Below are 19,037 nucleotides of genomic sequence, written 5' to 3'. Positions count from 1 at the left end.
CACCTTCTGTCACTCGGTTTAACCTGAATCTGTAAACATCTGTATCGGTTGATGCATTTTGTTTGCAACACTTTATTGTTATTTATATATTTATATTTTATCTTACTCATGTAAAAAGCTCAGTTCATGAAGTTGGATTGATTCATAGAAGTATTAGGTTATGCAATCAATTCTTCCCATGGATTATTGGAAACTGTAGCAATTTGTTTTAGGTTTCAAGCCCTATGTGAAAGTACTCTCAATCAATCAACTTGCAGCAACCAAAGACGTTGACCTAAATATGACACCGCCACCACCTTCCACACACAGTCAGTCAGCCACCAATCTGGCAACAGCATCAGTTACATGACAAGGTCAGAGGGGTGGTGGGCTAGAGGGGACACCTGTGTGTGGACATAACGCTGGTGACAAATCACTTGTTCTAGAGTGGGTGGGTGACACGTGTCCACTGCCTTAAAGCCACCCTTCATTCTCCATGACATTATTCAAGTATTAAAAGGTGTTAAAACCAGGGATAACTCTGCCTCACATTTATCAACTGAGCCACCCGCTCAGGCTACAGTTCAGTGACTAATACGTTATATAGATTGATAGACAATGGGCCGCGAGCCAAACTACCAAAACTGACACATGCTCTTCAAAGCAAACAGTGGGGAGATTTGCTTCATCCCTGCACTAACAAAGCTGTATTGTTAATAATCCATTCACCTTTTGGCCCTTTTGGTCCTTCCAGACTAGCTAGCTAGATAAACGAGAGTAGAGAGAGAGAGAGAGAGAGAGAGAGAGAGAGAACCAGGCGCAGTAACCCAGTCCAGTCATTGTCAGATCAGTGATCAAATCAAGGATTGGAGGGAGATAAGAGGAAGGAAGCAACAACGCATTTTCAAAGCATTCCAACAGGGTGTAGTGAAGAGTTATCTCGCGAGAGGATGTGTGTGTGTCTGTGTGTGTGTGTGTGTGTGTGTATGAGAGAGAGGGGAATTCTATATCAAGGCTGGAGAGGGAGAAGGGAGGGAGTGAGGGAGGGAGGGAGAGGTGGAGGGATCCGTGGCCATATGTTGGCTATTTATTACCTCCCCTCCTAACGGTCTCTCTCCTCCTGACACCATGAGAAGTCAAAGTTCCCTCTTAAAGGTCTCTAACGGTCTCTCTCCTCCTAACATCATGAGAAGTCATCATTCCCTATTTCTAGGCGGTTTAGGGTTAAGGTTAGAATTAGTGTTAGGGTTAGGAGCTAGGGTTAGGGTTAAGGTTCGGTTTTCGGGTTAAGATTAGGGTAAGGGTTGGAGGTTAGGGAAAATAGGATTTTGAATGGAACTGAATTGTGTGTCCGCACAAGGTTAGTTATACAAGACTGTGTGTGTGTGTGTGTGAGCGATGTGATAGAACAGTAAAGTACAGTATAGTACAGTGGGCCTGCCTGTGTGGATGTGAACTAACTGGTTGGCGTTTAGACAAAGTGGTGGAGCATGACGCTCGCCTCAATCAGAACAGGAAGCACAGACTCCCCAGCTACACGAGAGACAGCTCTCCACTTCCCGCTCTCTGCCCGTGTTTGTGTCTGATTGATGAAGAGTGTTCTCCCTCACGCCCTACTGGCCCGTGTTTGTGTGTCTGATTGATGAAGAGTGTTCTCCCTCCCGCCCTACTGGCCCGTGTTTGTGTGTCTGATTGATGAAGAGTGTTCTCCCTCCCGCCCTACTGGCCCGTGTTTGTGTGTCTGATTGATGAAGAGTGTTCTCCCTCCCGCCCTACTGGCCCGCTTCTTGTGAGTGAGTTTTTAGAGGACCACCCTTCCCCCCGTCATCTGCTTTTCTCTCCTCCTCCGGTTCCCCCTCCTTCCCTCGCTCTCTCCCTCCTTCAGCTCACACTCAGCTGCCATTATCCATCTTCCCTGCTTCCCTTCCTCCGTCCCTTCCCTCCCTCGCTCCCTCCCCATCTCTCTGGCTACCCTACCCTGACTTGTTGCTCTTACACACCCAAACATAGATGCAACAAGTAAAGATAATTCACACGCACTTTCAATCACCCACAGCACATCAACTTGCCTCGAGCTCCCTCTCACAGTGCAAAGGTCAGCGTGTAGGTACAGTACTGTTTACATTACAGAGGTAAGGAAAGGGGTGAAGGCATTTAGGGACGGACAGAGACTCTTTTCTTCATCTGCTTCCTCTTCCTCTCAATCCATGGCCAATCCTCCTGTGGCTGTTCCCCTCCATCGTCTCCTGTCTACCTCTCTGCATCTCTCTTTCAGTTGCTTCCTCCTCTTTTTCTATTGGGTTACTATAATAGGGTAAGGTTAGCCTACACCCAGGGTTGAAATGCTAAACGAGCGCAAGGTTAGGCTATATGGCTGTGTTTAGGTAAAAAATTATGTGTCCAAACTTTGACAGTATCTATTTTCCCATGTGCTGTGCTCAGGTCAATATATTACCTGTGTCTTGGACTCCAAAGAAGCAATGTGAGCGAGCTAAAAACATCAGTTAACTACTCAGAGTAGAGATCAGCTACCAGAGTGGTGTTGAGGGAGGGAGGGAGGGAGGGAGGGAGGGAGGGAGGGAGGGAGGGAGGGAGGGAGGGAGGGAGGGAGGGAGGGAGGGAGGGAGGGAGGGAGGGAGGGAGGGAGGGAGGGAGGGGCATCAGCCTCTGTAGAAAGGAAGCTGTCCCCTCAGGGACTATTACACACACACACACACAGCTAGCTCACACAGCTAGCTCAGTGTTTATCTTCATTTACAATCTGTAGAAACGATGAAAATAGAAAGGTTCAGAACGGTTGGGAATCACAGCACAGTTGAACATTATATGGCAAATAGAAATCAAAAAGATAGATGGGAGGGGATGAGGGTAGCTGAACGACGGGACTAAAAACAAACAAAAGACAACTATTGTAAAGTATTCTGTGTTCGTAAAATGTATATAGCATATAGTATGTGTAAGCTGGAAGTAGAAGCCTAAGTGTTGTTGTCTATTAGTTTTGTCCAATTAGGGATGGAATGTTAGGGTTAGGGGAAGAAATGTAAGGAAAATATACATTTTACTATTTAAAATAATATATACAGTGCATTTGGGAAGTATTCAGAGCAATTTACTTTTTCCACATTTTCTTACGTTACAGCCTTATTCTAAAATAAAAAAATAAATAAATGTTCCTCATCAATCTACACACAATACCCCATAATGACAAAGCAAAAACAGGTTTCTATACATTTTTGCAAATGTATATTAAAAAAATATTTGAAAAAAATACTTTATTTACTTAAGTATTCAGACCCTTTGCTATTAGACTCAAAATTGAGCTCAGGTGCATCCTGTTTTTATTGATCATCCTTGAGATGTTTCTACAACTTGATTGGAAGGCACCTGTGGTAAATTCAATTGATTGGACGTAATTTGGAAAGGCACCCACCTATCTATATAAGGTCCCACAGTTGACAGTAAACCAAGCCATGGAGGTTGAATGAATTGTCCGTAGTGCCCCAAGACAGGATTGTGTTACGGCACAGATTTGGGGAAGGGTACCAAAAAATGTCTGCAGCATTGAATGTCCCTAAGAACACAGTGGCCTCCTTCATTTTTAAATGGAAGGAGTTTAGAACCACCAAGACCCTTCCTAGAGCTGGTCAACCGGCCAAACTGAGCAATCGGGGGAAAGGGGCCTTGGTCAGGGAGGTGACCCGATGGTCACTCTGACAGTGCTCCAGAGTTCCTCTGTAGAGAACCTTACAGAAGGACAACCATCTCTGCAGAACTCCACCAATCAGGCCTTTGTGGTAGAGTGGCCAGACGGAAGCCACTCCTCAGTTAAAGGCACATGACAGCCCGCTTGGAGTTTGCCAAAAAGCACCTAAAGGGCTCTCAGACCATGCGAAACAAGATTCTCTGGTCTGATGAAACCAAGATTGAACTCTTTGGCCTGATTACCAAGCGCCACGTCTGGAGGAAACCTGGCACCATCCCTATGGTGAAGCATGGTGGCGACAGCATCATGCTGTGGGGATGTTTTTCAGCGGTAGGGATTTGGAGACTAGTCAGGATCAAGGGAAAGACGAACAGAGCAAAGTACAGAGAGATCCTTGATGAAAATCTGCTACAGAGTGCTCAGAACCTCAGACTGGAGAGAAGGTTCACCTTCCAACAGGCCAACGATCCTCAGCACCCAGCCAAGACAATGCAGGAGAGGCTTCAGGACAAGTCTCTGAATGTCCAGCCAGAGCCTGGACTAGAACCCGATCGAACATCTCTAGAGAGACCTGAAAATAGCTGTGCAGCGACGCTCTCCATTCAACCTGACATAGCTTGAAAGAATCTGCAGAGAAGAATGGGAGAAACTCCCTAGACACAGGTGTGCCAAGTTTGTAGCGTCACACCAAAGACTCGAGGCTGTAATCGCTGCCAAAGGTACTTCAACAAAGTACTTAGTAATGGGTCTGAATTCATATGTAAATTTGAAATTTCAGTGTTTATTTGTAATACATTTGCAAAAATGTATAAAAAACAGTTTTTGCTTTGTCATTTTGGGATGTTGTGTTTAGATTGAGGGATTACATTTTTTTTTTATCCATTTTATTAACAAAATGTGGGAAAAGTCAAGGGGTATGAATACTTTCCAAATGCACTGTATATAAACTCAGCATAAAAAGAGACGGGACCCCAGGGACCCTGGGCATCTTTCTTTTGGTGTTTTTCAGAGTCAGTAGAAAGGCCTCTTTAGTGTCCTACGTTTTCATAACTGTGACCTTAATTGCCTACCGTCTGTAAGCTGTTAGTGTCTTAACAACCGTTCCACAGGTACATGTTCATTAATTGTTTATGGTTCATTGAACAAGCATGGGAAACAGTGTTTAAACCCTTTACAATGAAGATCTGTGAAGTTAATAGGGTTTTCATGAATTATCTTTGAAAGACAGGGTCCTGAAAAGACGTTTCTTTTTTTGCTGAGTTTATATATTTCTGAAATATATGTGGGATTGGAAATGATACAATTACATTGATAGAAGCCAATCTATTTGCAATATTAAAGCTGATCCACCCCCATAAAGAAATAAAGTAACTCAACGGCATTTCTCTCAAAGATCTGGATTCTGGTGTGAACAAGATGGGAGGGGGGGGGTCAACCAACCACGAAAAATATCTGACGTAACAGGCATAAGAAAAACGCCTGAGCTGAGTTTCCACATCTGGTTTTCAATGGAAAAGGAAGCTAGGTTGAAAATAGCTGTATCCCTGAAAACCGGAACATCCGGTTGTTGGTAACTCCTCTTTGGCTAGTCAGGACCAGCCAATTATCTCTCTCTCTCTGATGCAAAATTACTCTGTCTCTTCACACACATCAAGTGATTTCAAAATGCGCCAGTCCAAAGCCAGGATGTTGACAACATTAATAATTAATTTATAGACCCCTTTACAATTAAATGACTTACCCTTAAGTAATGTTGCAGCTGCATAAAATGTGTAAATAAAATAACGTCAGTAGCCTATACCTAAGTCTAAATATGACACCTAACAGAACTGACAGATTAGTAAAACATGCAGGCAGAAGAAAAAAACACCCTCACCACTGATCAAATGGTTCAGTCTTGACTCCCATCGACTGATCAAATGGTTCAGTCTTGACTCCCATCGACTGATCAAATGGTTCAGTCTTGACTCCCATCGACTGATCAAATGGTTCAGTCTTGACTCCCATCGACTGATCAAATGGTTCAGTCTTGACTCCCATCGACTGATCAAATGGTTCAGTCTTGACTCCCATCGACTGATCAAATGATTCAGTCTTGACTCCCATCGACTGATCAAATGGTTCAGTCTTGACTCCCATCGACTGATCAAATGGTTCAGCCTTGACTCCCATCGACTGATCAAATGGTTCAGTCTTGACTCCCACCGACACTGGGGGAGGTGCGAATAACATACTGCCGATAAGGCAAAGAGCGGTGACTGAAAGTAAGTTTGTGTGTGTGAAATCTGTGGGACTTACCTACACAGGTGTGGAGGTGGGGTGTTTGAGACCAAGAATTGAGAAAAAAGGACTCCTCTTCTCAACAAAGGCACAGATAGATAAAGTGAGGGTTGATATGGTATGATAGCATGCCATGCACATAGCTCATACCTGAAAAACGTAAGGAAACTAAGGAAAACAATGGACTAAAAACAATGCCAATCGGCATTGGGGGCAAAATGAGTCTTTAGAATGCCTTAAACGTTTACTGTTCTCCATCTACATCTACAGAAAGCAGTTGCTTTATATCAATTGCTATTAAAAAAAATATATAAAAAGAATGGAAGAAAATATGCAATGAAAAAATGCAAATGTCAAAAAGGATGATGATGATGATGATGATGATGCATCAAAGAAGAAGAAAAGTAGACATGCTGAATGAAGAATGAAGCTTAACATTGGTGGGTTGAAAATGTGCAAGGACAGCCCTCAGTGTATGGGGACTTAAGAGTTAAGAGGTGGGATGGAGGCAGGTAAAAGAGGAGGAGGTCAAGAGGGGGAGGGAAGAAACAGCCTTATATTTACCCTTGAGAGACCAGGGCAAAAGGGTGTCTGGGCTCGGAGCTCAGGGCTGGGGGGGGAGACGACGGCCTGCCTGCCCACCTCGAGTGTCAGCACCCACTGATCACACTGCAGGGAGAGCACAGAGACCGCCGTCAATACACAGTCATGTCGTCTGCATGTACAAACACACACAACAACAAAAACAACAACAGCCTTCTAAGCATGCACTGATGGATTGCAGGCTACAATTCATTGTGTGTGTGTGTGTGTGTGTGTGTGTGTGTGTGTGTGTGTGTGTGTGTGTGTGTGTGTGTGTGTGTGTGTGTGTGTGTGTGTGTGTGTGTGTGTGTGTGTGTGTGTGTGTGTGTGTGTGTGTGTGTGTGTGTGTGTGTGTAGACTCAGAGCAGGTAGACTTTGGTTTCTGGTCTTGTTAAGCTGTAAGTAAATCAAACAACGTCCCGTGTGCTGCTATCACACGATGTCACTGAGCACCAACACACACATCCTGCCCCACAGCTAAACCCGGAAACCATGGCCCCTTGACCTGATGGGATTCAGTCAAGTCATTCAAAAATAGGCCTACTGCGGGATGGCGAGGAAAAGCAGAGGCCCAGCCAAGACACTCATTCTCATTAAGGCATTTATTATTTCCAACATGGCAGACTAGCACTGAAGCCTGCTGACAGATGATTATTCTGGTAATAGGTGAGGTAAACACAAGGATGGGTGGACACAAGGAGAGGACATTACAGTGCAGAGCCACCGACAGATTATCTACTTTGTAAAAGAGGTTTGGGGGGGGGTGCTAAGATGAGGGAGCAGGGTAAAGTAGAGACAGAGAGAGGGAGACAGAGGGAGAGAGAGACAGAGACAGAGACAGGGAGAGAGAGAGAGAGAGAGAGAGAGAGAGAGAGAGAGAGAGAGAGAGAGAGAACAAAGGATGGATAAGAAGAGGAAAAGCTGGAGGGAGGAAGGAGAAGATGGCTAGCTAAAACAGGACAGATAAGACAAGTAAGTATGGATGAGAGACGGGGATGAGAGAGGGAGAGAGGAAAGAGCTAGAGGGAGGGGGGGAGGGAACAGTGGGTAGAGAGAGAGAGAGAGAGAGAGAGAGAGGGAGAGAGAGGGAGAGAGGGAGAGAGAGAGACAGGACAGAGATTATCAGATTAGTGGCTGATAAGAGCTCCTAATTAAGAGGCAGAAAGAGAGGCAGTTATCATGGGGCCGAGAGGAGACATTTTAGGTTCAAATTCCTTTTTAGCCACTGCACTGTGTGCACAAGCATCTTAAACTCTGTTCACATCAAATGCTGCAGGTGCGCCCTGGCCTGCATACATGCTCTCTTCCGAGGGGACCAACTGTGGCCTGGTGTCAGAGTGCAGTCCAGTAGAACGGTGTCAGAGTGCAGTTCAGCAGGACGGTGTCAGAGTGCAGTCCAGTAGAACGGTGTCAGAAGGCAGTTCAGCAGGACGGTGTCAGAGTGCAGTCCAGTAGAACGGTGTCAGAGTGCAGTTCAGCAGGACGGTGTCAGACTGCAGTTCAGCAGGACGGTGTCAGACTGCAGTTCAGCAGGACGGTGTCAGACTGCAGTTCAGCAGAATGGTGTCAGAGTGCAGTCCAGTAGGACAGTGTCAGAGTGCAGTCCAGTAGGATCACTGTGCGTGCTGCGTACGTGATGCAGCTGTCAGACAAAGTGACAAGGGGCCATTTCCTGTATCTGAATCTCACACTCACACCTCCTTGGTGAAGGGCACTGCTACTGTGGGGCAAAGAGTTGAAGAGGGGATTCACATAATAACTTAACCTACAAATGAAACCCATCACAGAAGCTTGGTATATAACATGCTATATTGTGCTGACAAAGTTATCGCTACAGACGATAATCCAATAACATAAGTCATTTAACAGACGTTTTATCCAAAAGCAACTTACAGCCATGCGTGCGTACATTTTTATGCGCGTGTGGTGCCAGGAATCGAACACACTATCCTGGTGTTGGAAGCACCACACTCTACCAACTGAGCTACAGAGGACCCCAGAGATGACTAGCTACAGATCATTACAGAGGACCCCAGAGATGACTAGCTACAGATCACTACAGAGGACCCCAGAGATGACTAGCTACAGATCACTACAGAGGACCCCAGAGATGTCTAGCTACAGATCATTACAGAGGACCCCAGAGATGACTAGCTACAGATAACTACATAGGACCCCAGAGATGACTAGCTACAGATCACTACAGAAGAGCCCAGAGATGACTAGCTACAGATCACTAGAGGACCCCAGAGATGACTAGCTACAGATCACTACAGAGGACCCCAGAGATGACTAGCTACAGATCACTAGAGGACCCCAGAGATGACTAGCTACAGATCACTACAGAGGACCCCAGAGATGACTAGCTACAGATCACTACAGAGGACCCCAGAGATGACTAGCTACAGATCACTACAGAGGACCCCAGAGATGACTAGCTACAGATCACTACAGAGGACCCCAGAGATGACTAGCTACAGATCACTACAGAGGACCCCAGAGATGACTAGCTACATGGAGGAACCTAAGGCCATCTAGAGCGTCTGCTAGTAAGTAGCCTAAAATAGCTTTATTTTATGTAAGATAGGCAATTCTTGTCAAACCTAGAGAATTTAGAGAACAGTCTTGTGAAGACAATATAAACTTTACAGGATGAGGATGTGGAGTAGAGCTAGAGCCAGTGACTACGGTGTGTACTGTGTAAGAATGCTGCTGTGCTGTTTGACAGGCACAGACAAGTGCTAAAGCCTGGAGGTTTGAGACCAGAGCAGTTGGCACAGAGAGTTATCACTTTCTGCCTGCTCTACACGACAGCATCCCCACTATATCAATTACAACTGGGAAAGATGAGAGAGAGAGAGGGGCAGAGAGAGAGAGGCAGAGAGAGAGAGGGGCAGAGAGAGAGAGGCAGAGAGAGAGAGAGAGAGGCAGAGGCAGAGAGAGAGAGAGAGAGAGAGAGGCAGAGAGAGAGGCAGAGAGAGAGAGAGGCAGAGAGAGAGAGAGAGAGAGAGAGAGAGAGGGGCAGAGAGAGGGGCAGAGAGAGAGGCAGAGAGAGAGAGAGGCAGAGAGAGAGAGAGGCAGAGAGAGAGAGAGAGAGAGAGAGCAAGAGGGTGTGGGGGAACAGACTGATGCAAAAAGGAAGGAGGCAGAGAAAGATGAAGTGAGAGAATGAGCGAGAAAAAGGGAGGTGAAAAAGACGAATGGTTTTGCAGCGCACGCCCCATTAAAGGTGGAGGCGGGGAGGGAGAATCTGGACAAACTAGACGAGCCAGTTTCCTCCATTATGGTTTAGAGAGGAAGAGAGCCCCGTGTCTGTTTCCACAAGCTCTCTGCTGCCGCCAGAGCGGAGAAGCTATCTGCTCATTGGCTCTCCAGTCTAGTCTAACCCATGCTACAGGATAACAAGATGGGGGAGGGTAGATGCCTTAGGATAAGCCACGCCTCTCTCTGGTCTTAGCATCCTTATGGAGACTAATGTTGCACCCAACTACAGCATGGTGACTTCTTCAGGGAGATGGCCTTGTCCAATGAGAAAGACAATTGTAATGAATTTTTTTTATTTTTTTTATTTTTTCTAAAGAAACTTTGACATAATTAGTATTATTATAATTAAGTTGCTTATTTGTGACTTGGCAATGTATATCTACCTTGTGTTTTGATCGACAACATGAGGAATTGAGTAGGGAATGTTTTTATGGTGTTTTTTATTCCACTGGTTTCAACATAGAACAACAGCATCTTCATTTGAATACATTTTCGTTCAGAGCAACAATGACAGCAATGCAAAATATAAGTCATCTGACCAACCAGCACATGTGGTATGGTAATTCTTAATGTGCTCTGAGTTCCTTGTATGTGTGTGTGTGTGTGTTTGTGTATCTGTCATACTCCATCAGATAAGCATTTAGTGGCAGCTGAGCTTCTTAAACTTCCTTTTATACTACATCAATGAGAAACAACAAGTTGACCTCTGTGCTTTCAGGTTCCCCTTTTCTCCTCAGAGTTGAGAACGCACAGAGATACAACTTTTCAAACAAAGTCTCATGAACTGTGAGAAGACTGATCCATGTGAATCCTGAATAGAGAGTTGTGAAACCAGTGAGAAGTGGTGGGTAGAGAGATTGTGGTTGGTGTGAGGTTAAAAGAGTCTCTCAAGATGACTAGCTAAAGTCTCACGTTTAAACCTGAAGCGCATTATGAGAGGATAACAGTTCATTAGAAGATCTAGCCTATTGCCACCATTCTGACTCCAGCCCAGATTGTTTGTACTGTAGCCAAAAAGCAGCTTAGTAAGCTTTTTAAAATAACTTCCCAGATATAATATTAATTTAGAAACTATTGGAATGTTAAAATTATGTATAGTATAGTATGGTTGATAGGAGGGGTTGGAACCGTTTCAGGGAACAGAAACAGAACCTGGAACGAAAGCGATCTATACTGTTCCAGAACAGAACAGTTATTTTAAAACCATGGGAACTGGTTTTTTATGTTCTTTTACATTTCATGCATTTTTTTCTAGTCCCACAACAAAATGCATACGCAATGCCCTCACTGTGTCACTCAGAAATGTATTCCAGTGTCTTCCTACAAGCTGAAAATCTTTGCTTGTGGGTGTTTAAGCTACCTGACTCTGCCCATCTGATGCATAGGCGGCATAGGCTGACATTACAAGCTTGATTCAGAAGGAGAGAGATTGTTTATTAGCTAGAGAAGAATGGATTAACTTTTTCAATGCTAGTTAAGGGACCTATAGGCCTAATTATCATGTTTCACATTGGATTTATTAACTACAAAAAGATAAGACATGTTTTAATTATGTTGCCGCTCAGGGCACACACAAGCTTGTTAGCTAGCTAGCTCAAATAACATTCAAAGTTCCTCCTCCTAGGTATAACTTTGTGGACCCAATTCAGATAATGCATATCATAACAAGATCCCTGGCACTTCAAGCCTCCTTCAAGCCTCCTCAACCCACTCTCTCCCCACCACAGGAGGTTGGTGCCACCTTAATTGGGGACAACGGGCTCGTGGTAATGACTGGAGCGGAGTCAGTGGAATGGTATCAAATACATCAAATACATGGTTTCCAGGTGTTTGATGCCATTCCATTTGCATTATTCTGGCCATTATTATGAACCATTCTCCCCTCAGCAGCTTCCACCATTCTCTACCTGCAAAAAAAAGAAAGTGCATCTTGCACCACAGGCCACACTTGTCTGTCTATCACGCATGTAAACAACTAGCTTGCCTGCTACTGGCAAATTATTTTAGTTCCAACCCCTGGTCGATAGTATGGTTGATACAATTATGGGAAAATACAGTATATTACATTATACAGCATATCCAAGGCTTTGGGTATCAAAAAATATGAGAGTTTACCACCAATTAACGTAAACAGGGTTTTTTGTAAGCTAAGCAAAAGAGGACGGCACTATTATGAGCATTTATACCATTTCTCTGAGCATTTACACCATTTCTCTGAGCATTTACACTATTTCTCTGAGCATTTACACCATTTCTCTGAGCATTTACACCATTTCTCTGAGCATTTACACCATTTATCTGAGCATTTGCACCATTTCTCTGAGCATTTGCACCATTTCTCTGAGCATTTGCACCCTTTCTCTGAGCATTTGCACCATTTGGTGAATCATACATGAGAGCACCAGCTGTTCTGGATGACTGTGTGATCATGCTCTCCATAGCCGATGTAAGACCTTTAAACAGGTTAACATTCACAAGGTCTCAGGACCAGATATGTGCTGACCAGCCTCCAAGTTTCTTCACTGATATTTTTAACCTCTCCCTGACCCAGTCTGTAACACCTACTCTGTGCCCAAGAACGCCAAAGTAACTTGTCTAAATGACTATCACCCCCTGGGCACTCACATCTGTAGCCATGAAATACTGGTCATGGCTCACATCAACACCATCATCCCAGACACCCCGAACCCACTCCAATTCGCATACCACCACAACATATCCACTTGAACAAAAGGAACAACTACGTGAGAATGCTGTTCATTGACGACAGCTCTGCGTTCAGCCCCATAGTGCCCTCAAAGCTCCTCCCTAAGCTAAAGTCCCTCGGACTGAACAACTCCCTTCTGAACCTGGATCCTGAGGGCATCAACACATCCTCCATGCTGATCTTAAACACAGGGACCCTCAGGGGTGTGTGCTTAGTCCCCTCCTGTACTCTCTGTTCACCCACAACAGTATGGTCGTGCATGACTTCTACACCATCATTAAGTTTACTGACAACATGGCTGTGATAGGCCTGATCACAGACGACAATGAGACAGCCTATAGGGAGGAGGTCAGAGACCTGGCAGTGTGGTGCCAAGACAACAACCTCTCCCTCAACATCAGTAAGACAAAGGAGCTGATCGTGGACTACAGGAAACGGGAGAGCAGAGCCCGCCCCTATTCACATCGACAGGGCTGTAGTGGAGTGTATCGAGAGCTTCAAGTTCCTCGGTGTCCACATCCCTAAGGATCTATCATGGTCCAAACACACCAACACTGTCGTGAAGAGGGCACGAAAACACCTCTTCACCCTCAGTAGGCTGAAAAGATTTGGGATGGGCCTTCAGATCCTCAAAAAGTTATACGGCTGCACCATCAAGAGTAACTTGACAGGCTGCATCACTGCTTGTGTATGGCAACTGCTTGGCATCCGACAACAAGGTGCCACAGAGGGTAATGCAAACGGCACCGTACATCACTGGGGCCGAGCTCCCTACCATCCAGGACCTCTATACCAGGCGGTGTCAAAGGAAGGCCCAAAAAATTGTCAAAGACTCCAGTCACCCAAGCCACAGACTGTTCTCTCTGCTACCACACGGCAAGCGGTACCGATGCACCAAGTCTGGAGCCAACAGGACCCTGAACAGCTTCTACCCCCAAGCCATAAGACTTCTAAACAAAACTGCTAAATAGTTAATCAAATGGCTACCCATACTACCTGGATTGACACTTTTTTACACTAACTCTCTTGCACTGACCCTATGCACACACACACTGAACTCTAACCACAAACACACATACTTACACTGACTCTTCCACACACACTACACACGCCCAAACATACACTTTCACACTCCCCACATACGCTGCTGCTACTGTCTAGTATATATCCTGTTGCCTAGTCACTTTATCCCTACCTATATGTACAGTACATAGCTACCTCAATTACCTCGTACCCCTGCACATAGACTCTGTACTGGTACTCCCTGTATATAGCCATGCTATTTTCTACTCCCTATAAATAGCCATGTTATTTCTATTCATCATTTGTTTCCTTTATTCACTGTGTATTTATACCTCATGTCACTATTTCTATATACATTGAACATGAATATAAACCCAACACGTGGTGTTTCTCACGTTTCATGAGCTGAAATAAAAGATCCCCAAAACTTTCCATAGGCACAAAAAGCTTATTTCTGTCAAAGGTTGTGCACAAATTTGTTTACATCCCTGTTAGTGGGCATTTCTGCTTTGCCAAAATAAGCCATCCACCTGACAGGTGTATAATGAATCAGCATGATCGTTACACAGGTGGACTTTAAACAGCATGATCGTTACACAGGTGGACTTTGTGCTGGGGACAATAAAAGGCAATAAAAGGCCACTAAAATGTGCAGTTTTGTCACACAACACAAAACCACAGATGTCTTAAGTTTTGAAAGGAGTGTGCCATTGGCATGCTGACTGCATGAATGTCCACCAGAGCTGTTGCCAGAGAATTTAATGTTCATTTCTCTACCATAAGCCTCCAACATAGTTTCATAGAATTAGGCAGTATGTCCAACTGGCCTCACAAACACAGGGGAGGTGCAACTCAATATTAAGAATATGTTCCTCATGTTTGGTATACTCAGTGTATATATTTTGTATTATCTTTAACTTGACATTGTTGGAAAAGGACCCGTAAGTAAGCACTGTTAGTCTACACCTGTTGTCTATGAAGCATGTGACAAATAACATTTTATTTGGATTTGAAAAAACTGTCAAGCTGCCCAACTGCAGGCACACACACAGACACACAGACACACACACACAGACACACACACACACGTCACAGATTGAGCGTGGCATAATAGGGTTTGGGAACAAGAGTCCTTGGCAACGCGAGGGCTCAGCTGTCAGACAGCCACAGGTGCCAGAGACAGCCAGAGACTTCTAGGGGCCTTTCTCTCCTCCAGGAGAAAATCCAGGCTTTATTCAAGCCCTAAATGGGACATATGCTACCTTGGCTGGGGCTACTGGGACTGCTGGGGCTACCGGAGCTACTGGGGCTGCTGGGGCTACTGTTGGCCTGACTCCCCAGAGTGGGGACTAGTTTGACAGACTCACATGAGCCTGGTTAGAGGGGTGGGGTGGGGGTGGGGGGGGCATGCTTAAATTCCTCCACATCTCCAGTAGTGGAACATATGTAGAGATGATCCTACAATATACTGCTACTCTATTGACAAAGCAACATGCTAACACATCTGCTTTAACACAGTAGTACACACAAAGACTTTTAGGCCTAAATCATATAAGTCAACGTAAGTAACTAGGGCTATTAGCAGGTGGAAATGTTAACCAACATATTCACACAGTCACACACACACACACACACAAAGACCCCCTCCCCCTGCACACACTGACACACACAGTGATGTTGTGTTGGGTGTGTGTTACAGAGTGAGAGTGCAGATGCAGATTGTGTGCTGACAGATCCCATGCAGCCCCACTGACAGCTGTGTGGAGAAAAGGCACACGCAGTCCACCAACCAACAGCACCCACCAGATAGCTGTCTGTACTGTACTGTGTGCCCTTGGTGCCACAAACACAACAGCTACACTACAAGCTAATGTTACCCAGAAAGACTCATAGATGTAAATCGCTGCCAAAAGTGATTGTAACATTTATTGACTCAGGGAGTTGAATACTTATGTAATCATGATATATTAGCATTTTGTTTTTCATAAAAGTTTGACAAATGTTAGACTTTTTATTTCACTTTGACATTGGATTATTTTGTGTAGGTCGTTGACAATTAAATCCCACCTTGTAACACAACAAAATGTGGAAAAAGGCCATGGCTGTGAACACTTTCTGAAGGCAATGAAAGCTAATGCTCTTTTCAACCTTCCTACAAATGAATGTGACGATAAAAGGTGACATTTCCAAAGATAACTTTTGAGTTCCTTTAGCTGGGCGTGTGGGTGTACGTGTGTACTGTAGTGTTGCCTGAAGCAAGGTCTTCTCTGAACGCTGGGGAGATGTTGGGGAGAGTTGGCTTGACATCCCCATCAGGCTGACAATAAATATCCCCTGCTAGCTAGCTACTTATTTGGCACGGCTCTTCGCCACAAGTAAATCACGCCGGTAAGCAGAAAGGGTACACTTTTAAACAACCCCCCTATTCTTTTGTTGTTATGATCAGCCCCTACTCCTTTATTTAGCAGACACTATAATGTAGGGAGACGGAGAACCATCCATCTTTATCTCTCTCTCTCTCCTCGTATCCGTCTGTCTGCTTCCCATCCTGTTCAGCTCATTTTCCCTCTCTAGCAACCATTCACCTTCCTCCAAACAAACGAACACGTAGGGTTGCAAAATTCCTGGAACATTCAATAAATTCCCTGGTTCTCCCAAAATCCCGGTTTGAAGGATTCCCGAAATCAGGAGGGAATAAGCAGGAAATACAGAATCCTCTCATCACTATTTCTGGAAAACCTGGAAGTGTATTGAACGTTCCAGGAATTATGCAACCTTACATGTGCCTGTATGTTCTGTGTGTTTGTACAGCACTCTTTGGGTTGGTCAGGAACATTGAGCCTAGCTGTAGGTTTGGGTTGGTGAGGAACATTGAGCCTAGCTGTAGGTTTGGGTTGGTGAGGAACATTGAGCCTAGCTGTAGGTCTGGGGCAGGTGAGGAACATTGAGCCTAGCTGTAGGTCTGGGGACGGTGGGGAACATTGAACCTAGCTGTAGGTCTGGGGCAGGTGAGGAACATTGAGCCTAGCTGTAGGTCTGGGGACGGTGGGGAACATTGAACCTAGCTGCAGGTTTGGGCTGGTGAGGAACATTGAACCTAGCTGTAGGTCTGGGGCAGGTGAGGAACATTGAACCTAGCTGTAGGTCTGGGGCAGGTGAGGAACATTGAGCCTAGCTGTAGGTTTGGGCTGGTGAGGAACATTGAGCCTAGCTGTAGGTCTGGGGAAGGTGAGGAACATTGAACCTAGCTGTAGGTCTGGGGCGGGTGAGGAACATTGAGCCTAGCTGTAGGTCTGGGGCAGGTGGGGAACATTGAACCTAGCTGTAGGTCTGGGGCAGGTGAGGAACATTGAACCTAGCTGTAGGTCTGGGGCAGGTGAGGAACATTGAGCCTAGCTGTAGGTTTGGGCTGGTGAGGAACATTGAGCCTAGCTGTAGGTCTGGGGAAGGTGAGGAACATTGAACCAAGCTGTAGGTCTGGGGAAGGTGAGGAACATTGAACCAAGCTGTAGGTCTGGGGCGGGTGAGGAACATTGAGCCTAGCTGTAGGTTTGGGTTGGTGAGGAACATTGAGCCTAGCTGTAGGTCTGGGGCAGGTGAGGAACATTGAGCCTAGCTGTAGGTTTGGGTTGGTGAGGAACATTGAGCCTAGCTGTAGGTCTGGGGCAGGTGAGGAACATTGAGCCTAGCTGTAGGTCTGGAGTAAAGATACGTTACACAACTTTTTTGTTTGTTTCATCACTCCCTCCCTCCCTGTCTCCTACTACCGCTCTCTCTGCCTCCCTCCCTCCCTCCCTGTCTCCTACTACCACTCTCTCTGCCTCCCTCCCTCCCTGTCTCCTACTACCACTCTCTCTGCCTCCCTCCCTCCCTGTCTCCTACTACCGCTCTCTCTGCCTCCCTCCCTCCCTGTCTCCTACTACAGCTCTCTCTGCCTCCCTCCCTCCCTCCCTGTCTCCTACTACCACTCTCTCTGCCTCCCTCCCTCCCTGTCTCCTACTACCACTCTCTCTGCCTCCCTCCCTCCCTGTCTCCTACTACCGCTCTCTCTGCCTCCCTCCCTCCCTCCCTGTCTCCTACTACAGCTCTCTCTGCCTCCCTCCCTCCCTCCCTGTCTCCTACTACCGCTCTCTCTGCCTCCCTCCCTCCCTGTCTCCTACTACCGCTCTCTCTGCCTCCCTCCCTCCCTCCCTGTCTCCTACTACCGCTCTCTCTGCCTCCCTCCCTCCCTCCCTGTCTCCTACTACCGCTCTCTCTGCCTCCCTCTCTCCCTCCCTGTCTCCTACTACCGCTCTCTCTGCCTCCCTCCCTCCCTCCCTGTCTCCTACTACCGCTCTCTCTGCCTCCCTCCCTCCATCCCTGTCTCCTACTACCGCTCTCTCTGCCTCCCTCCCTCCCTGTCTCCTACTACCGCTCTCTCTGCCTCCCTCCCTCCCTGTCTCCTACTACCGCTCTCTCTGCCTCCCTCCCTCCCCGTCTCCTACTACCGCTCTCTCTGCCTCCCTCCCTCCCTCCCTGTCTCCTACTACCGCTCTCTCTGCCTCCCTCCCTGTCTCCTACTACCGCTCTCTCTGCCTCCCTCCCTCCCTCCCTGTCTCCTACTACCGCTCTCTCTGCCTCCCTCCCTCCCTCCCTCCCTCCTACTACTGCTCTCTCTGCCTCCCTCTATCTCAATTCAATTTCAATTTTATGGCTTTATTGGCATGGGAAACATATGTTTACATTGCCAAAGCAAGTTAAATAGATAATAAACAAAAATAAAAAACAATACAAAATTAACAGTAAACACTACTCACAAAAGTTCCAAAAGAATAAAGACATTTCAAATGTCATACAGTGTTGTAATGATGTGCAAATAGTTAAAGTACTCTCCCTCCCTCCCTCCCTCCCTCAGCAGCAGTCCTACAGTACACGGTAGCAGGTTTTATGACACTGAGAGGACACCGTGGGCCTGGACTGCTCTCCACTGACAGTTGTCTATCTGTGCAACAAATGGCACATTCAATCAGGGGGCAGCAGTGACAGCCCCACTCCATAAATTCTGGGGTGCGCACACACACACACACACACACACACCCACACACACCAGCTAGCAGCTCCTAAAACAGAGCCTGCAGTTATAATGCTGCCTTGCTCCACTCAAAATTTATGTGCAGCTCTTTTTAAAGGTCTGTTAAGTTCAAGTGAGTTAATAGTCTAGTAGTTCACCAACGGACATTGACTGCCCATATCAGTACGCCGATGAATGGCAGAACAACCTGTGAAAGCAGTTTGTTTTATAAAGGCTGTTTTCAAATATGCTCTTATTTGTATAAGGGGCATCCTCCAGACAGACAACACATCAATAGGTGAAATTCAGGAAGGCATTTTGATTCACCAGAGTTTAAATTAGGCCATGATGCCTAAATAGATGGCAACATTTGTTGTTGAGGTCTTCACACATACGGTCCAGGACACTTTGTGTCAATATCAAGCCAAGGACTGATAACTAATAGCCTA

At 45.9% G+C, this 19,037-nt stretch overlaps 1 protein-coding gene across 3 annotated transcripts in view; it reads right to left on the bottom strand.

Moving 5' to 3' along the window:
- The window catches only part of LOC109909836 (ras-responsive element-binding protein 1-like), a 69,596-nt gene that overhangs the window by 32,882 nt on the left and 17,677 nt on the right, over positions 1–19,037 (bottom strand). The window contains exon 2 of one of the 3 annotated variants that reach the window (XM_031796701.1): positions 6,527–6,631. The exons of the other annotated variants lie outside the window; for them this stretch is intronic. The gene's annotated coding sequence lies outside the window, so the exon portion shown is untranslated. The remainder of the gene's footprint in view (positions 1–6,526; positions 6,632–19,037) is intronic. 3 annotated transcript variants of the gene reach the window in all.

This window comes from Oncorhynchus kisutch, linkage group LG18, assembly GCF_002021735.2.
Source record: "Oncorhynchus kisutch isolate 150728-3 linkage group LG18, Okis_V2, whole genome shotgun sequence".
Lineage (NCBI taxonomy): Eukaryota > Metazoa > Chordata > Actinopteri > Salmoniformes > Salmonidae > Oncorhynchus > Oncorhynchus kisutch.
The sequence above is the reverse complement of the archived record's forward strand: the minus strand, read 5'-3'. Positions and strand labels throughout refer to the sequence as shown.